The sequence below is a fragment of the Corvus cornix genome, chromosome Z (genome assembly GCF_000738735.6).
Source record: "Corvus cornix cornix isolate S_Up_H32 chromosome Z, ASM73873v5, whole genome shotgun sequence".
NCBI lineage: Eukaryota > Metazoa > Chordata > Aves > Passeriformes > Corvidae > Corvus > Corvus cornix.
In genome coordinates, this window is record NC_046357.1 from 32830491 (window position 1) to 32851861 (window position 21371).

The 21371-nt window shown below is 38.0% G+C and overlaps 1 protein-coding gene across 4 annotated transcripts in view; it reads left to right on the top strand.

Moving 5' to 3' along the window:
* Positions 1-21371, top strand: part of CDC42SE2 (CDC42 small effector 2) — an 82521-nt gene that overhangs the window by 15077 nt on the left and 46073 nt on the right. The window lies entirely within an intron of this gene.

Below are 21371 nucleotides of genomic sequence, written 5' to 3' on the forward strand. Positions count from 1 at the left end.
GATATACATTTTAACCTTACTAAGATTGAATCTGGTTTCATGGCCTCTCTTGTGAACTCTTAAGCAGCCCCTGATAAGCCCAACAGACTGATGATATTCAAGTGTTCTTTCTGCTTATAAGAAAAATATATTAATGTTCATATCTAATATGATAGGAGGTCCGGGTACTTTGTAATGCTCAATAAATATAAGAAATTATTTTTGACAGCACTGTCTTGCTGCCCCAACAGACTCTGGTATTCATGGTACGTGCAGCCACATACACTTCAATTTCTTTTCCCAATTTCCTTAACAAGCAAAATTCTTGATGGATTTGCTAATTACATCCATTTCACATTTCACTTCCTTTGTTTCAACTAAGGCTTCTAAATAGATCTCCAATACCTAATTCTCATAAAAGATGACAAAATTCTTTTGGTGTTCTTTGTGCAATAACTTCCATGGCATTAATAATTTAATTTGCTATTCCATATAATACACCGTTGTTTGTCCTGATTCACTCTTATTTTGAGGACACATCCAGCTTTACTTCACTACTTTCTCATTTTCCCTTCAAGTACATGTGCTTTGGTGTGGTGTTAAATAATGTGTAGGAATGGCCAGTGGTTTTAATCACCTGAATTTGCCTCCACCAGAATTCTCAGATAGATCTATTCCTATTTGGCTTCAGTCATAGATAATGATTGTAGCACATTTATGTAGGGTTAATTGCTGTGGATTACATGAATACTGATGGAACAGTTAAATCCTGAAACTATTGGTGATTTCTTATCAGCTCAGTTCTGCATAGCAATTTTAATTTTAGAAGCTTGTAGATTCTCCTTTAATATTTTTCTTTACTGTTTTCATAATTTACTGTCTAAAAATCTGAGTGAACTGTGGAAAAGGATTCTGTAGGATATCAGTACCTTAGGAAATGTACATAAAAATCCCCTACACATGCTTTTTCCTCAGAAAGAGATGTAACTTGTGGAACGCATTGCAAAAAATCCCCATATAGGGTTGGCAGGCTTGGTTCTCAATTTCTTTCTCAGGAACTAAGAGAAATCATTCTATTTTATCTTACTCTGTGCTTCTGATCACCATTCATGTTGTATGTAGTTCAAGTAGTAGTAAAAATTGAGGCTTTACCCTAAAAATACTCAAAGTACGTTGAATTTTGTTTAGATACTGGTAAAATTACATATTACGTTTTAAAATCCTGGTTAAAACTACATTTTCTATTTCATTCTTTCTGTCTCCCTTCTCCAATGTTTCTTTGACAACTCTGAAATGTTTTCAGTACAAATGACGATACCAGACATGTTTGGGCTTATCCTTCATGATGTGCACTTCCTTCTCCATTATCACCTGATCTTTTTAGCTCTGATTTCACTGCTACTCATAAAATGTTTCAGCCAAAGAGTCTGGGGAAGAAAGAGTCTGCACATGAATTTACCCTGGAGAAGCACGTGATGGAAAGGTGGTTGTGTTGTGCATAAGAAACTGAAGTGTGAATGGCATCCCACACTGGGAGCAGGAGCTGCAGTCTCTGTTGCTGACCCTGCAGTTCCTTCTCTGGCTTGCTGCTGGGACTCAGGAGCATCCCCAGATATTTTATATGCCCACCCCATGAAAAAAATGTTTCATTGCAGAATGAGAATGGGCTGTGCAGATGGGGAATCTCCTTCCTTTGGACTCTGTCAGAAAAGGGGAGAGAGAAAGAAATAGTAGCCCAATTATGTAATTCTAAAATAATTTTTTAAACTGCCAACCCCATAAAAATTGACAACCAGAAAAATCCCATTCTCTGAGGGTGGATGGAAGGGGGAAGAAGGAAGGCAGGCAGTTGGGTAAGCATGTGTAGGGGTGATAAGGGCAGGTAAAAGATGACAATTATGTCTATTTGAAGAAGACGACTCAGATGAAAAGGAGAGCAGTACTTAATAGCAGAGTTAAGTAAGTGCTATATTGTAAGTAAGGGTTGTACTGTAAGCAGCAGCAGGAGGGCCACAGGCATGGATGAGAATGGGTGCAGCAAGACAAGTGGGAAAGAAACAGGACTTCTGGAGCAGTGGTTCAGTGAGTGGTGATCCCCACTGGTGCAGGAGCAGACAGGAAGCAAAGAGAACTCCACAGTGCAAAAATATGTGTACTTCATTCTTGCGCCAGAAGCAAGTGAAGTGCAATGGGTGTTCCCAACCTGTTGGCTGGCCTTTCTGTATGAGCTCCAGGAGTGTCTGCAGGAAGCTTCAATCATAGATCCGGAAGTACAGCCTTCCTGACTTGCCTTGCTGGCAGCTATGAAGTTGGTGAGAGTAAAATCTCCATAAACACCTTGTGATATGACCTATTCCAGATAAAAAAAAAAATAAAAAGAAGAAAAAAAGTCTTAGATCCTGGTATTTTTCTTCATTTATCTTAAGTTTTTGGGGTTCAATAATTGAAAGATTGTAGGAGAGTGATGCACAGTTCTCTAGGGCCATTTCCTGCTGCCTCTTTGCCTGGAACCCTGCAACTTTTCCTTTCTCTGCCTCACTGCAATTGTGTGGGTGGACTTGCATCTTTGTTCATGTGCCAGGGTTTTTTGTCTCATGACTCTGACCATGTGCTTCGTGGATGTACTTCCAGTCATGTGAAGTACAGGCATTTAGGCTTGTGGCTCTTCTTCATAGTTAGTATGTTCCTCATCCGGCCTCACAATACTCTTAAACGTACACTTTCCAACTGTTCAGAGCAAACTCAGAAAAATCTGAAAAAAATACAAAAATGTTTTTCTCGACTTTTCCATTCTAGTATTGCTACTTCACTAAAGTTCTAGAATACTGGGGTGTGGGGAAAGATGGAAAAAAATGCTCGCTTGTGCAAGTAGTGTCAAGCCTGTGAATCACTTGAGTTTGGCAAGGAAGCCACTGTTCCATTCGTGTCTGGCACTAAAAGCTGGTGCAACACTCCTGCATTACTCTTTGCGTCCAGAAGTCGTACCCTAAAATGTTGGTGAACTGTTCATATGCTGTGTGCACATCTTGGTGCCACCATAGGAAAACCCATGTATCTTCAAAATCTCAATTATGTCTTTTATATTTCCTTGCTTTTGTAGTATATGATTTTAAACTTTGGTTCACGGGTTGGCTTTTCTGTGCAGGATTTTAATGGGTTTTAGTTTCCTGTGTAAGGAAATGTTTAGACTTCACCCACCACACTTTCATTAATTCTATACGATTCTAATTTTCAGTTTAATAATTGATTCATGAATTTGGAGCAATGCCATAAAGAGAAATTTTAGTTCATATATGTAATTGAAATTTATTTCAGTGCTTTTTACTTTAAGGGCAGAAGAAAAAAAAAATGTAAGATGTTGGATTTCAACATTTTATTTCATGAAGAACTTTTGGTTTTCGGTGTAGCTTAACTGCCTTTAACTTCTGTGTTTGTATCATCATATTAATCCTGTAGAGTAACTAAAGTAACACATGTAGAAAACTGTCCATCTGTTATTCCATTTCAGATGCCCATTTGTGCAACACATTTTGTTACTGCTGACTCTTTTGCCACCTGTATTTGTATCTGACTGTCCTCCAGTTCCTCCATTGTTAAATTTAGATCAAATCACTGGGGTGCAGCTGGATTATGTGACTGATTCAGCTTCCCACATAAGTGTTCAGCAACAATTTGGTTTATTTCTCTGAAACATTTTGTTGGCATTTTGAGGTAGAACGCAGCTGATTCAGCTGAACTGTATTAATGTGAACGTCCACGGTCCAGCTTTTGCTCTCACTTTTCACAGTACGTGGAACATGAAGCACAAATTCTCTGAAGCTTTGTGGCACTGGAAACCATAAAACAGGAAAGCTAGGAATCAAAGTCTGTCAATAAGAGAACTGCAGTCACGGAAACCGAATTTCATTATACCTGTCTGTATGAAGAGAATAGTAAACAAAAAAAAGGATAGAAAAGTGTGTTGGGAATATTGGTTGATGTCTAAATTAGATACTTAAACTGGTTTGTGCCCCTCTGTGGTGTAATGGGGAGGAGAAGGAAAGCACAAGGCCCACAAAAGAATTATGCTAGGAAATACACCTGCATGTGATGTCCCGTTTCTGTAATTAGAAATAGTGAATATACAGAGATCTTTAATTTTGGGGGTTTTATAATTAGACTTCTAATTAGCTAAAGAATCCACCTTATTTAACAGATTGGGTAGTTCTCTTCTATAAGACTTTTTTTTCCCTTTTGGAAGTTGTATGCTTCAATTTTTCTTTTAATTGGCTAATCTTATGTACAGTGTGAAATAAGACTTCCTGAAAAACCTGTTTCCTTTCCTCTTACACAGTACTTTGCAATCTTTTTTTTTTAAATATGTGATTTTATGCAGGAAAACCCATCTTTTTTTGTAATTTGTAGTTAAGGCACAAAGCCCAAGAAGCGTAAGAGTATAATTCTAGCTTTTTCCAACTTGAATAATAACATCTCCACAGAAAATGCCCAAAGTCCATGTAATACTTAATGTTTGGGACAAAGTACTATGTGCAGAGAGAATGCCAAGCACAGATATCCTGGGTGTACTTGAACATTGGCATCCTGTTTCCTGGGAGAGCCTGGGCTGAGTGTTAATAGTCCTTGCTACGTTTAGTGCTCACTGTTTGTCTTCTGTATTTCAGATTTGTATGTGCAGTGCTGTCCATTCAGGAAAGCTGCCAGGCAATGCATGCATGTTACAATTAACAATTAGATTTTTATAGGTGTGAAATAATTAAGGGCTCCTGTTCTGCAACATTAAGTTACTTGAAATACTTAAAACCTAGTAAGTTAGGGAGCTCAGAGGCAGAAAAAAGCTCCTGTGGAGTCTAAGAACTGGCTGAAAGTGAACACAAGCACAGGAGATCCTGTTTGTTCCATTAATGTATCTAAATGTTCCTAAATTCTGGGTGGTGCTTCTAATCTTGCAGCTGTCCATTTTCTTCAAAGGAAAGAAAAGGATCCTATTCTCTCCTATATGAATGATCTAGTATAAAGAAGAAAAGATCAAGTAATGAACAGACTTGTGCTAATGGCAGAATTTAACTTTCAAGTTCATCTTTGCCACAATAAATAGTCTTGCAGTCTGTCTTTCAGACCAGCAGTCACTACAGCACCCTGAAGTCTTATATTCTAGCCTTGTTTTTAACATTATGTGCAGCTTACTGTGTATTCCCTTATTAGGAAAAGCACTTTAAGCTATGTCCCTTGAAGGAGTGATGTGTTCCAATATGCACTTGTTCAGAGTTTTGGCACATAGATTCAGAATACTGTCTTAAAAATTTTAGTAACATTTTGCTTTGGACGTCCGGATTTTACAGACTTCTTGCTTCCTTTCTATCATTTCACAGACACCTAGTTTGCATACCTGTTCATGTCCAGAACTGTTTGGGTGGGCTGTTTGGGCGCTACCTTGTCTCCAGGAGAGACTGATCCATTTTCTTGGACTATGCTTCATTCAGATCATATTAGGCTTACCACAAGACATCAGTCAGTTATGTAATTTTCTTTTTAAAATACAATGAGTGGAAGCACTATCTTGCTGCTCCTGCCTCCTTAAGCATGAACTAGTGGCTGTAGATTTTTCAAGAATTTGATTTCTTTTGACCAAGGCAATTCAAAAGAAGCACGTCTTGTCTTTAAGTCTTTCTCTGCATTGAAATGTATATCAGTCTTTAATCCTTCTAGTTTTTCTTCAGTCCCAGTTATTAATCCTACCAGGAATGTTTTCTGTTACTGAGTAAATTGGGGAGGAAGGGTAAGTAGGCCAGTATTTCCATTATTCCTGTTGTGTAATAGGTCTGCCTCTCTCTGGCTGTATTATGCATGACTGACCTTCCGTTTGGGGCTGGTTTATTAGACTTCATTTCAAGTATTTGTCAGCAGTTACTTTGTCAGTCATGTTGGGCCTTAAGTGTGAATCACATTCAGAGGCTGCACTGCATTTGTACATCCTGGGTGCATTCACTCCTTGGTGCACAGTTGGAAGACCTGTAAGAGTGGGTGGGCTCAAGCTGTAACATCACTGACAGGTGGAAGAGGAATGCTACTTCTGAATTATCTCAAGCAGGAAAATGGTGGGGAGCTTCAGTGGCTTCAGTGGGCTTTTGTTTGCTTTTTAGTTAATATGAGTGAATTAAAAAATGAGAATAGTAAGGCTACCCTAGCTCCCTTTTTAAGAGTAATCTATTCAAGTTAGTGCTACTATCATCAGAAAGATGCTTTTACTGTGGTAAGGAGGAAATGTGAAATACCTTCTCTTAAAGAAGACTACATGGGTGATAGTTACTTGCTACAGTATATATATACATACATATATATATATAAAAATTACCTTAGGCAGAAGAGGGATGGGAGGCACAGAGAAGCATTGTAACTAATTACTGTGAGGCAGGAGTGCCAGAAGAATTGTTTGCTTTGTGAAGTAGCAAGCTAAATCTGTAGTTGAGTAGCACCTGCATCTCAAAAAATCTGTCAGGCGTTGAGTGGAGACTGCTGCGTATTTACTTGGCACTTCTGAGAATCTAGCAACCTAACTTTCCATCTGAGTTTTGAGATGCTTCTAACATAAGGGCCCTAACTTGAGAAGCTACAAGAGACTGCTGCATTGAATGTTTCCTGCCTTTTAATGGACTGTGACTTAACAAGTAAGTGAAAAGCCACACAGTGACATGAATCTCTAGTCAACGCTGATTTTAAAGTGCAGATCCCCAGACTAGTTTGAATGTAGATGTTACTACTTGATTTATTTGTTGTAATGAAAACAAAGTCATTGAAGTTTGCTGAAATTTCTCATTGTTGACAGAATTGCTATGGAAGAAAAATGTGACTTGCTGTCAAAATTTTATTTACCTTCAGATAACCCAGTTTAGAGAATGGCTTTGCCAACAAGTGCTCTCTTATAAATATAACAGTTTCTTTGTTTCCATACCGTCTTTCTTTTGCTCTCCATCTAGCTCCTCAATATCTCCTGCAACTATCTTTGCCTGTGAATATTTAGATATATTTCAGAAAACCTTTTTAATGTAGTAGGTTATCTGTTGTGCTTTTACTTTTCCTTATTTAGGTTTTTTTGTTTAAAGCCACAGAAATCTCCCACCTAGTTATTTTATATCATATGTAAACTTCAGACCTGTTTCAAAAGTGTAGTTTCTTTTACTCTGCTATGCTCTGCCTTACTTCTCCTCTTCATATCTTTCCACCATCAGAACACCAGCTTTTCCTGTTACCCCCAATATAGCACTAACCCTTCCTGTTACATTTCTGCCTCTTCCTTTCTGCTGCTTGTATCTCAAAATAGCTGTAGTGGTTGGTACCACTGTGGTGATTCTGTTAGTTGGACCCAGGATTTGAAGGCTGATGGATGATGTTGCATTATGAAGTCCTTTGTGGGGTGGTACAGGAGAAAGACTGGAACTATTTCTGTTTTAAAAGCCCAGGAAAAAGTTGATAGCTCTGCAAATACTGGCTGTAGTGCCATTTACAGGGAAGGGAGTTGGTATGTGTTATAAATCACAGAATGGTTTGGGTTGAAAGGGATCTTTAAGGTAGTATTGGAGACTCTTGAATGCTCCTTGTTAACTTATATATTGGTTTGCTGTGACTAGTAATCCCTTGTAGACATCCAATTCCAAAGCGTAACGTTTTGTTGCAGAAAAATCTCTCTTATGTGTCCCAAAACAAACTGTTAAAAAGGCATGTGCTTGTTCCAGTCTCTAGAGGTTGATATACTTTCATTTCCATATGTGTTTAAAGAAGTCATGTAGCATTTACTTACCGGAAGCTTTACAGTAGAGTAGCACTGCAGCTCTTGCTAATTTGGTAGGTCAAGTTGAGCTCAAGTGTGGAAGTGGTTTTTTGTTTGTTTCACTGCCTTTTTTTTTTTTTTTTTAATATAGCTGAGAATCCTCTAGAAGTGAGATTCACATACATCCAGAAATAATAGCTTGTTTTGCAGAAACTGATGATACTCCGAGGCTGTGTTCCATAACACAGATACTAATAACATGCATTTACAAAAGGAACAAAAGTCCATCACTTGACAAATTAGGAGTAGTAACTTCTCAGAAAAGCTTCTAAAAGAGTTTTCACTATCTCATTTTTGTTCTATTAGTATTTATACACTTAAAGAGGACTTGATTTTTGATAAGCTGCATTTTTGATATTACGGTAAAATAGGATATTCATCAAGAAGTGAAAGAATGTATTTTAGACTATTGTTTTCTGAATTTTTGCAAAAATCCTAAGCACCATGTCTTTTTCCATCAAAATAGCAGTGCAGTATTAGTCGAAGTTGATGAGCACTGTGCACTGACTGTTATTACTGGTGTTACCAGCACTGTCTAAATTTTGAGCTGTCTGGGATATCCATGTATTACAAAACAAGTTAAATCAGCATTTTTTTGAGAGTGATAACTTTGTGCACATCTCACTAGAGCAGTTGGAATGCCTTGAGGTATCTATCTAGTTATATAAAAATATACACACCTGCTAGTTATTTTCAAATGTTCAAAAATGGGTGTACTAGTGACATAAAAAGATTCACTCTCTTTTGACAGATGTCAGCATTATTCACTACTTTGCATGTTCAAGAACTGCAGTTATTTCTGCACTACTGTGTATTATTCTGCTGTTCCTCTGACTCTTATCCCTCTTTATTTTTCTGGTTACTTCTGCCTTGTGGGCTGCCTAATGTAAAATACATGTGTGGTTTGTGATGGTGGTTTTTTTCCCCTTGGACACTGGTTGATATGTCTTTAACATGGAAATTGAAGTTCTTTCTACTAGTTGTTCTATCATCCCAATTACAGAGCTATGCAATAGGAGGGGGAGAGAGAGAGATAGGAGATAAGGCTAGATAAAAGAGCAGGTAGAATCAAATACTGAAATACATAGTATTACAAGTAAACAATGGTACCTGTATCGTTTCTTGATCTTATTTTGTTCCTGCTTTAAATATTTATGATATATTCACATGACGGAAGAAAGCCCACAATTGTAGGTTAAGAAAAAAAAATAAACCTTTTGTTGTACTAGAAGTATTTCAGCTAGGGTCCTTGAATAATATCAGTTGTATTCTTCAGCATTAAATGCTTTACATGGAACTGAGACAGTTAACTGTAAATATGCTGCTTTTTTCAAAACGTGAACTTTTATTTCATTGAAGAAGTTAGGTTTGCTTAACTCTGCTTTTCTTTGTGGCCTTCAGAAATAATCATATGAGGCTCGAACACCTCAGTAGAAGTTCCAAGGGGAAACACATGAGGGAAAATGTAACCTGTTTCTCAAAAAGTTACCGTGAATTAGACTGGGCTGTCCTTTGTTACCCAGAGTTAAAACAGCATGCTTCTGCCTGTGGCCCTTCCAGTCCTAGGTCACAATTTTCAGATCATGGGACAGGTACCAGCCTGTATCTGGAAGTCATCATTCCTTGACTATTCAGGAGTGCAGTAAGTACACAGCCTTGCCACCATGCTCTGGTAATCTTACGGGCAGGAAACAATGGAATTCATGTTGCCCGCTATGGAGACTTGGTTTCCTCAGCGCTGGCACAGATCCTAGATGTTTCTTCCACTGTCCACTATTGTAAAGAGAGAGACCTTCAGGTACAGGACTGCTAAATTGATGACATTAAGTGAAAAACTAGTCTAGCTTTAGTTAAGGCTTAGATAAACTGTGATTTCCTTTCCACCTTTAGCTGTGTGATAGTCTGACACCCTATGTGGGAATGCTTTTGTACTCTAGTTAGTCTCTGCTTGTGCTATTAATGTAGAACTGATAATCACTTCATTAAGGCATATGTGTAAGATGCACATGAAATATTCTGTTTCCATTGTAAACAACTTATTTGTACATAGCCCCAAAAACATATTTTATTAATTGTGTGTTGATACTCAGAATTCTCATGAAGAGTTAATGTCTTTCTCTTCTCTAATAATTTTCTTCTCTTCAGCAGTGAATTTTCTGCCAAAGTAAAGTCCAAAATGAAAACAATTATACTTCTTTTCCTTCTTCTGACACGAGAAATGCTAAACAACTTATTTTTAGGAAATTGCTGACAATATTCTGGCATTTACAAGCAAGAAGGTACCAAAACCAGTCCAAGAAATAATTGATTTTTAAATATTTCAAATTTTATTTATTTAGCTACATTTTCTGAATGGAAACACTGCCTCTATCCCTCTCCTTCACAAGTGCCACAGCTACATAAATGTGTTCACAGAATGAATCCAGCTCTTAATGCCCATAAAGATTTAAAGTAGACCATGAGAAGGTGGTTCAGTGTTAATGAACAGTGCTTTGGACCACAGCACAGTATGCTGATTTGGTCATTGAGTCTTCTTCTATTTTCTGTTCTCAATCTGTATGTCCTGGAGAAGGCCACATGTCTTAAACAGAGCTCTATTTGGAGACTAGTTTTAAAAATACAGGGCTCATCTCCGTAGTTCTTAAGTTCAACTGCAGTGTGAGCTCCCCATCAAGTCGTGAGTCAAGACTGGATCATAAATGAGCAGCTTCTGCAGAGTGTCCCTGGAAGGGAGCAAGCTGGTGGTGACAGGTAGCTGAGCTAGGCCACTGTGCCTTCTGCAGCTCTTCACATGTTAGTGGTCACGTCTGGTGAGGGCTTGCCTGCCTGCTTTCTGGTGGGGGGAGGGGAGGGAATGCTCTTATCTGGCTGCTCGGAGGAGCAGATAATGAAACCCTTTGTGTCCCCCTCTAGAGACATGTGCTTCAACAGCAATGAGCTGTGCAGCTGCAGCCCTAGCAACAAGGGCCTGGAGAAAAGAATGAGGGCAGCTTCCCAGTGCAGAAAGGCCGGAGGGTTAAGGATGAGCAAACTGAATGGGTAGCACAGTATTTAGGTGAACCTGTGTGCCTATTATTCTTCCTAGGGATATATATTTTTTTTGTTTTAATTTTGACCCTTAGATTGAAATATATCCATGTGTCTTTCAGTACATAGATAAATAAATGACTAAAGACTTGCCAGTGTCTTTGTTGCTTTCAAGAGTCTTGATAGTGCATTTTCTGGAGAATCCACAGTGTTGTTTGATACAGTGTAGACAGTTCATTGTCACCAGTTAAAAAACATGAAAGAAATCAGTTTGAGCTGATTTTTGTAGTGTAGGTGCACAAAATCCTTCAAGATGCAATGGTTTAAGAAAGGAATTTATTTTTAGAAGTGCACTAATTCAAAAGGCTATTTGCATTGGTGCTTCTAAAATGCTTATGCATATTGTGACAGGTGTTTTCTAGAGAAATTGATGTTGAATATTTCATTTTTAAGGCGCAGCAATTTGATCTATTTCCATGGGAAGTTCCATGAATGAGTTGGGGATAAATCTACTGATGAGAATACGATAGGCTTCATTAATTACCTGGCTGTGGATAGTGATTCACAAGCACAGTTTGGGCTGCATGTCTGGGAGAGAGGGGGAGTTTGTTTGAGGAAGAGACTGAATAATGAATACCTTAAACCAAATGATCTGTGTCTGAGTGGCAGACAAAGAGGGCTTTGGGGCAGTGACTGATTATTCTGTGTGAAAGGACCACAACCATATCTGGCTTGCGTGCTGAATCTCGCATGTGAGCCATCACTCCTTGTGTCTCTGGAGAAAAAGGGGAGATCAAATCTGCTTAGGAAGCAAGTGCAGCTTGCCGGTGAAGGTGCTGTTACTGACTGCATGATGCTCATCTAGTTACTGTAATGAGGAATGGTGATGAGGAAATTTTGGTTATTTTAGTTCTGTTTTCCAGTCTTTTGACAAATGCAGTAGATATTTTTTAACAAATTAAGCGCAGATCTTTGTTTGTTCTCCCTTCCACTTTCATACCTCCTAGATGCAGTCTGTAATGTTCATCCTACAAGCTGACTGTAAGTTACAGCCCAGAACAAATGGAGCAGCAGATGTGGTGATTCCTGGATGTTCTCTGATCAGGCCAAAATGCTGACCTGAGGCAATTGCAAGTCCAGGACCACGTTCACTTCCACTGGCTGTACTATACAGCACTATTGTCCTGCACATGAGCTGGGTGAAAAGCTAGAATATCATCACCTTAAACTGTTAAGCAAGATTTAATGAAGCTTGATGGTAGAATGAATGAGTTTATGAGTTTCTAATTTCTTGGCTTCCTTTTTTTTTTTTTTGCCTCTCAACCTGAGCACTGAAGAAGAAAGCTAAGGAGAGCATGATCATTTTACTAAGTTTATTTTTTGACTTGCTGTAAAGTGCAGAGGGAAAGGTTAAAATATTCGGAGACACCTTGATACTCAAAATGTAGAATTCTCTGTATTTTTTGTGAAGGGTAGGAAAAATGAGGGAAATGTTTTGGGTTGGGAGAGGATTTGAGGCTGTACTTAAATGCTTAATTTAGTAATTATATCTTGCGCTCTTTTCGGAAGTTGCTAGTGAAAACAAAGCTACAGATTTAAATTTTGACACCCTCTTTAACAGTCCTTTTCCTTTATTTGAGAAAGAAGAACATGTTCAATAGCAACTGCAACTTTTATCTAAGTGCATACTTCTTGCACCTTAATCTTAACTTTTAGATAAAAATTGTTATCCCAGGAAAAGGAATTGGTGTGCGGTTTTCAGGTTTTTGTTTCCAAATATACAGAGCAAATCTTTGTTAGCAGATACAAGGAAGATATCTCCCACTCCACCCACACACAGAGAAGGAAAAATGACCTTGTTCAAAACAGAGAAACTTTATATGGTAAATTGAATTGTCACCATGCAGCTGTTTGACAATTTAGTCTAAGTAGTTGCTGCTTTCATTTGAGTTTATTTACTTAAGTCGATTACACATGCAGATTCGATTGTACCCTCCAGCAAAACTCTAATGACTCACCAACAGATCTTTCACTGGAAAGAATTATACAAATGAAATACTATGATGTTAGTAAATAACTCAAAACGAACGAACAAAACCAGACAGAATTAAGAAAAGTGTGAAGGCAGAAAACGCCTTTTTTTCCTGTGGTGAGAGGCTTCCAGTGAATTTTACAGCTTAAATTGTCATGATAATAGAGTTTCACAGCAGTTCTGTAGTGTGCAGACAGAACGTTCACCACAAAGTTTGTAAGCATCAGTACGAAGATATTTACCAGTTGTAAATCAATTTTAAATTTCAAAGATACTACAATGTCTTTTTCAAAAATGTCTGCAAAGCTTCTTAGGAGTTCAGTGTAATGGGATAGGGGAAATGTCTCCATAGAACTAAAGAAAATAGTGCATCTCCTCTCAAAGTCAAAAAAATCTCTCATTGTACCTCTTTTGTAAAAGGCAGTGTGCTAGTCTGGGCTATTTTTGTCTTTTCAGAACTCGTCTAATGCCTGTTTTGTGGTCATTTGCCACAGTAGTTCTTGAGAGAAAATGAAGCTGTTGTACTAGTCAGTGGTTTGTATCTCCAAATTGCTGCAATGAGGGCATGGAGCAAGTTCCACTGTGTTAAATGAGACTAGGTCTGTGTTTTAAAAGGGAAGCATGTACTGAAAATGGCAGTACCAGTAAAAGTAGTGGATTTATATATTAGGAAATTCTAGTGGTTTGTCTTGTTTCTCCGTAGTAACAGTTGGAGCCAGGATGTTACTTCTGAATATGTATTTACCTTGTGGTCTAAGGAACTAAGTATTCACCAAGAGAAATAACTGATTAACTAAGTTTATCTGTCAGAAGAGTAGAATAAGACACCAGATGGTGAGAGTAGCATAGGAGCTTCTGGAAAAGCATTTTTTTTTCCAGGCTTAAACTTGAAAGCGTCTGATCTGAAATCTATCAGGAGCTAAACCTTGTAATTTACTGTGCTGTCTGTGGCTTGTTTAGGTCTTGGAGGAACCTGGTGGTCCTTCCTGATACAAAGAGCTACAATAGTTGCCACTGCTATTTTCCTTATGGCTTTGTCATGTGCGTTACAAAAAATTGCTTGTTGTGTTGGCTGTCTGAAAAATCTGTAGTTGATCTTGAGTAAAGGAACTTGTGTTTTCCAGTCTCAGCTGGGTAAATGGTTTTGATTGACGTGAGAAACACTTGAGTCTTCGTGCTTATATTTATTGAGATTCTTACTGTGTGTGGCAGCAGCATTCTTTTCATAGTGAGGCAGCACAAGTATCATACTTCACATTTGTTATTCAGGACTTTTCAAGTTATCAGGAGAAGTACTCCGTGCCTTGTGATTGTTTTGGCATGAGAAACACTATGGTCAAAACATTTTTTTTTTAGGCTTCCCTTAGGGTTTCTGTTTAAGTCAGAAGTTTGGGAACCAGAGGAAAGTGTTTTGTGTGTGTATTTCATTTGCCTTCCTTACCTGTTGGCAAGCAGGTAACTAACTGATATAATGTAAGAGAGCTTGGTGACAGTATGCCTCTGATCTGTACCACAATTGCTGATACTGTTTTCAAATACGTTTTCTTACAAATAATCTCATTTCTTCCCTTTCCTCCCTCCCAGACAAATTCTCCAGAGCTAGGTCTTTGTACTTGAAAGTGTTCATTCACTGTGGATAAGCAAATATTGCCAGGTAACGTGATGGCCAAATTGAAGTGCTCACAATGGGGAAAAAAGTGTAACTTCACTGCTGTGCCATCTTACAGCAACAAGATTTTATTTCACATTGATAACATCTGCTGTAAGTGGATAGTATTTTTACCAGTACAGAATTTAATATTAAGTGGATCATTTTTCCTTGCCACATGTGTTCAATGGAGAGAGAAGTGCAGATATCTTGAGGAGGAAGAGGAAGCAAGAAGTAGGTAAGAGAAATGTCTCAAGACTGTGCTGGGCTACTGTGAAGACCTGGACGACACAGAGCAGGGACATGAAGTGCAGGCTCCTCTATTAACAAAACTTGTGGGAACATAAAGTATAAAAGGACTCCAAAGCAAGAAGAACCTAGTTCTCTTTGACTGGCTGTTTTTCACCATTGCTATGTAAAGAGGTGAACACAGCATGAAAGGGCTGCTTGGCTTGATCTTTCTATTTTGTTGTCCAACTTTTGGCTCCTATCCCTGTTGTCCCCAGGATTGTACATGCCTGCTTTACAGTGCAGAATTGCAGGAAGAACAGAGACAGCACGAAAGGAAAAGCACTTAAGACTGAGAACTGGGCAGCTTGACGCACCTTGAGGGTGATTGTTTTGTTTCTTTGAAATACCAGCCAAAAGGTAAAAGTTGCACACAATTGTAACATCGGTTTCATCCTTAAAAGCAGCATTCTAGTGCAAGTATCTTGAGGACTATGCGTAGTAGTTTGGGGAACTTCTCCCAAGTTCTGCATCCTCTGTCACTCTAGTATCTTTGTATCTCTGAGATTTGAGCTGTACCAATTAGATCATCCTACAGAAGCTAGATACGTAGACAAGAACAACAAAATATTTACTAACTTTTAAAAAACCCAAAACATATGGAATGCATCCATAGCAAAAATGCCAAGGTGATTGATTGTAAAATAGTGAAAATTCCTACAAAGCTTCAGTTAATTTATTTTAAGTCAGTGTGTTACATGTCTTTACTTGGAGTTATTCATAATGAAAATAATAGTAAGAGGCTAGTGATGTGTGATCTCCCCCCAACATGCACACCTTCCAGATGCTTATTTGTACTTCTTCCTGTATCTTGCCTTTTGAAAAGCAAGGAGGTAGAGAAGATGTTCTTTGGGAAGGGGAGTGGGGGGGCAGTTAAGGGGAGAGGGAGGGATGAGAAAGTGCTTGTGAACTGTAAGGAAATGGAGGGGCATATTTTTCAGACTTAGCTGGCTTAATCATCAGAATAACTTTCTAAGGGCACTAATGGATACTGCATCACTTGTTTTCTTCAAATGGCATTTGAATGCCTATTTTAAAGAATAAATTATACAAACAGATTAGAAGTTCAAGATCTTCAGTTATTACTTTAATGTCTCTTTGTGTAGAGTATTGGTTAATGGTGTTGTGGAGGCCTTTTCAGACTGGAAGCACACCTGTCCGTTTATCACTGTTCCTGTTTGTAAGTAGAAATTCAAAAGCAGGTTGTCTTTAATTAATCTGGCATGTATCTACACAATGAACTTTCAAACTTCAGGGAGGTTTTTTCCTGTTTCTTAGTTTACAAAATAGAACAAAAAACCTCAAACATACCAACAAAAAACCCCCACCCAAACAAAAGAAGGCTGAACATTTGGGTAAATACAAAGCAGTACTAGCATGTTAGTGGCCACAAATCAACCAATGAGTTAATTTATTTGTTGTTTTAAAAATCTACTTTCATCTTAATAATGCTTGGCAAAGAGCAATTATGCAAAGAAATGCAGTTCTAGCAAATATATCCATCAGAAAACAGGATGTTACTACTTTTCCTGGTAACTTCTGTAGGTCAGCATTAGTAACTAAGGTTTCTTTCCACACCATATTTTCTTTAACCTGTTTTTCTTGTGCAGCTTGTCTCACTTACAAGGCTTTCGACTCTTATTCATAATCTCAAGCTGTAAGTATGAAGTCTGTATCTTGAGAAAAAGATCAGGCATTTTAAAATCCTATTCTGTCATATGAGAATCCTTTCAAAATAGAAATACAAAATTCTAGTGACTTGCACAAACCCTTGTAGTAATAAACAGTGAGAAATGAAATTTTACCTGGCACAGTTACAGTCCTGTATTGTTTACTATTTGTAGCAGACAACAAATCTTCTTTTACGTTTTGCTTGGTGTGTACCTGGCAAGTGAGCGTTGATAACTATAACGACTGTGTACGTGTTTTATTAATGTTACCCAAGGAACAGACTCACTGTATCCATTAGGGGTTTGTTAGACTGTTGTACAATGAGTTTTGTCAAAGAGCTGCTGAGGATACTGCAGAGCTTTTATAGATACTCAAGATGGACATAAGGGGAGTGAAACTACTGAAAGTACATAAAACTTGGTAAGTATATACTCAGGGAAAAAAACTGTGGTTTGCTTACCTGCTTGGTACTATTTCTCAAAGTTTTGGCCAAGTCTTTGAATCATTACTGAATCAATTTTACTTTTTTGGTAATGTAGCTTTTTAACATACATTAAGGACCTTTTCATTTCTTCCCCCCAACGGAATAATGTGCTGAAACTTCCGCTACTTGCCTATTGAGACTGTTGTACAATTTAGGAAAAAAAACAAAACAGGAAGTGGTTTTTTGGTAATAGCTTTCTTTTTTTTCCCCTATGCCATTTAACTTGGGTAAATTAAGTCTGTATTAGATTATTAAGGGGGGGCCTGAAGTCTGGGTGTCAGAGTACAAAAGTGCTGTTTTGCAAACCTGCCTTAGAAAGTAATAACCCAGTTATATCAAAAATGTCATTTGTGTTTTGGACGTAATAGTCATTTTTCTAATTAAAGTTGTGTTTTATGCTTCCATCTTTCATCTGAAAGCATGACCATGCAAGTAAAAACCTTCAATGTTTGATAAATAAGCTAGATAACTTGATCTTATGTTTATCCTTTGTAATTTAACTTAAGAGTTTTTATTTATTGGTGAAAACACTGTACTGGTCTCTTAATTGTTCTCAGTGACTAAAAATGTTCAGTTAACAGGGACTTTCTAGCTAATACCAACTAAATGAGAAATCCACGTCTATGCTCAGCTTAGGCACCTCTGTTTCCCTTCAGAGCAACAGTGTCTTTCTGTTAAATTGACAGACAGGTGTCATACAAGGTGTCTGACTTGGCAACATGCTCTGAGTTTGTCTGTGCTATGTCATAGCTATTGACAAGTAAGTCAATATTTCACAATAGAAGACATTTTTGAGCACAGTGCTATTACAAAGCATTTACTTAGGCCAAACACAAAATCTCTTTAAGTCCCTATTTTTCTGTTGTTATTACAATTGTATGGAAATAGTTATTTTAGTTTTGACATGATGCAGCTCTGATTTTTTTGTGCTGGATAGCAATACACTGCATTTTTTGGGAGGAAAAGCACTTGTCTGACTAATTTGTAGCTAGGTCCTATGGCATGACTCTGCTTTGCAATTGTCACGTCTTAAGAACAAAGTTAGATGTAGCTCTGGATGCCCAAGTGTCAACCCTACAGAGATGGCCATGAAGGGGTTGAGGTACAAGAATGTGTGAGGGGCAGGCAGACATTTGAGGGGGTCCATGCTCTGAGGCTTGGGCGAGTCTGGGTCATGTCCGTATGTGGGAGTTGCAGCAGCTGGTCCAGACTCACTTTCTGTAGCCTTCTCCAGAATTCTGTCCGGTGTAGGTACCACTGCTCTGCTTGTGAAAGGCAGCTTCCTCACATACAGTGACATTTGGCATCTCCAGAGGTGCCATCGTGGGATGTGGATGAAGTGTAGCACAGTGATTATGCATGAAATCACATCTCAGCTAAACAGCTACCTCTTCTATAGGCACAGTGTGTGTAACAAAGGGCTGATCTAGTCTCATATCCAGTGTGTTCTTCATTGCCTTCTTTTTTCCCCCTTTCCAGAATATGTTTTCTGATTTCTTGGTTAATAAATTGGTCTCTAATTTGTGAATCTTGTTAAGAACAGACTTTCAAAGGCAGAAGTTGTTGTGTAGAAACATGACTAACTGAAAGCTAATAGGAATTAAGCAGCAAATGCTGTCTGGCCTTGAGCTAAATAATGGAATACCCTTATTTGGGAGCAGGGAGGATTGTGATGTGGGTTCTTTGGGGGCTTTTTTGGGTGATTAAGATTTTTTGGGAATGTCTTATGTTGTTGTGGTAGCTACTTACTAATTCAGAATAGAACTCTCTGCTCAGTCCAAGAGAATGAACCTGATAAGCTGAGCAGCTTTTTAATTTTTGTTTGATGAAACTGTGTAATTAAGACTCCAGACAGCAGAAGCACTGTGTTTGACTCTGCATTCACAACATCTGTTTCTGAACACCAGGTAGCAGGACATAGAGTTTTTCAAACTGCAGTTAATTGAGAAGCATATAACTCTGTTGTGAGTTGAGTTTTACCATACAGAAAGCATCGTCTACCAACAGTGAGGTTAACAGCTTATCTTCACAGTCCCTGGATTAATTGATAAAAAAATTTTGTGTTGTTTAAATCCTCTTCAAGAGAGGTTGTATTTAGTAGCTGGCATGACTCAGCTTTGCAAATGTCGTATTCTGCCTCCAGTGAATATAATTTTTATTGTGTGACATGAACTTAATCTAGATTGTATTGGAGAAAAAAAAGAATAGAAAGGGTGTTTATAGTGCAAAATATGCTTAAGAGAAAACAAAAAACATTTTTAAGAAAGAGAACTAGCAGCAGATGCATGAGTGCATCAAAGCCAGCTGGCTGAAGTGCCTCTGCAGTCAGAGTGAATGAGTAAATGTAATGCAGGTGAATCAGATTTTGTTTGTGGGGAGAAAAATAAAACTTTAGTAATCTACATATCCATCTGTTTTCTCCTCCAGCTTTTAAAAACATCAGCTACCTGCACTGAGGGTGCTTGCAGAGGTACATAACGTCCAGGAGGCTGTACATGGGGGTTGGAAAGCTGTGTGAGGTCCCTGACCCAGGGCTTGCCTCCTGGGGTAAAGTCTGGAGCAAACTGGATGCCCGGTGGCTGCACACACCCACCCTCTTGCACCCTTGGCCAAGAACCTGCTCTAGATCTTGCCAGTCTACCTGTTGATCTGGTTATTGTCCCCTGCTGTCACACAGCCCAGATCTTAAACAAACCAAATGCTTCTCTTTCATAGAAAACTTTGAAGCTGATGGTGAAATGGACACAACCAAGAAAGCTGTTACCTTGAGAGCAGGCAAGAGACCACCTGCTGAATCCAGATGTATCCTGGAAATTTTCTCTGTCTGTGTTCTGAGGAACAAAACAGAAAGTGCCAAGGTGTAATGTCTCAGTTCTCTCATGCTTATTAATATAATTTATAGAAAATACTTCGCATTACAGGGAACACAGGGTTCTTCCGTTTTATAAATTGTATTTTTCACAATTTGTTTCATAGGAATGTGTTTCTGACTGATTAAGAAATTGAGGTTTGGTTGATGTTTTGTTTTTTAAAAAAATAAACCAAAACTCAGAATGTAGAAGAGCAGATTTTTGTTATGAAGCATGTTTTAAGCATGTTTAAACATATTCTGTTACTAGGTTCTTGGTTAAGATTGGACAGTTTATGACATAGGATAATCTGCAATTTATTAATGAATTGTTAGCAGAATGTGCATCTATCAAATTATATCCTGTCTGTGAATATGCCTGTTTTTTACGAGGATGTTTCTAGCTACATTCTGTTCTTGTATTTTCTGTCTACTGTATGACAGTACAATTTTGAAGTTGTTAATATAACTAGGAGTTCATTGCAGAGTTCAGAGTGTGTCATCCTGTGGTTTTTTGGTGTCACAGTACACTTTTCACATTACCTATTGACTTCCTTATGGTGAGAAGCTAAGAATTGAGATATGTAAGATTTCTTTCATATTTAGTGGACAAGTACTGCAAGTTGTTTGTGGTTTTGTCAGCAGTTTGCAGTTTTGCAAGCTGAAATTAACCTGTTTAAGATTTACTGGTATGAACAAGTTAATTCAAAGCTCATAGGAAAAAAGACTTGTAGTCTTGACACCTTTTGTCTCAGTTTTCCTCTCACTGGATACCTGTCAATGTAGGTAAGCTGTACACCCCTGTATATGTGGGGGTTTCCTGTAAAAGCCAAACCATTTGGGATTTCCAGTGGCTTTACACTGGCTGTAGAACTCCAGGTGAGTTTTATTCTGCCACTGAGATACTACCCACAGGACATTTCCCAAATGGACATTTTTAACAGTAATGGCCTTTTTGTGGGTACGCAGGGAACACAAGTTCCTTGGCAAGATAGGCAGCTCATTTCTGAGGAGACAATCTAGTTTCCTTTGGGTTCAGATTGCAGAGCGACAGTAACTGTTCTGAGAATATGTACTTTGTTAAAATGTTTCTGGAACATTTTGAAACTCCCTTTTTTGTATAGCACTTTGTTTCTTAACTACGTCAATAATTCTGGTATCTTCAATGAAATTGCATTTCAGTGTTGAAAATTTGTTCACCATGTATTTTTATTTTAAGCTGACTATATGTACATAGTTACTTTTCTGCATATGTAGGAAAGATGGCATAGTGTCCTTTGGGTTTAAATTGGACATCTCTACCTGGTTTCTTGTTTTATTTTTCTAAATTTTAATAACTTATAATTGAACTTTATTTGGTAAAGTTTTTATATTATCCAGTATATAAAATGCCATGTGGCAGGTAAACTTAGAGAAGTCATGCTTATAATGTTAACTAAAAGGCTTTTATTAGTGATTAAATGGTGATCAAATTACTATTAATCAGTGATTGAATGGAAATTAAATTGTAATCAATTAAGCAGTAATTGAATGCAAACTAAGCAGTGATTTAACCCAATTTTCAAGAAA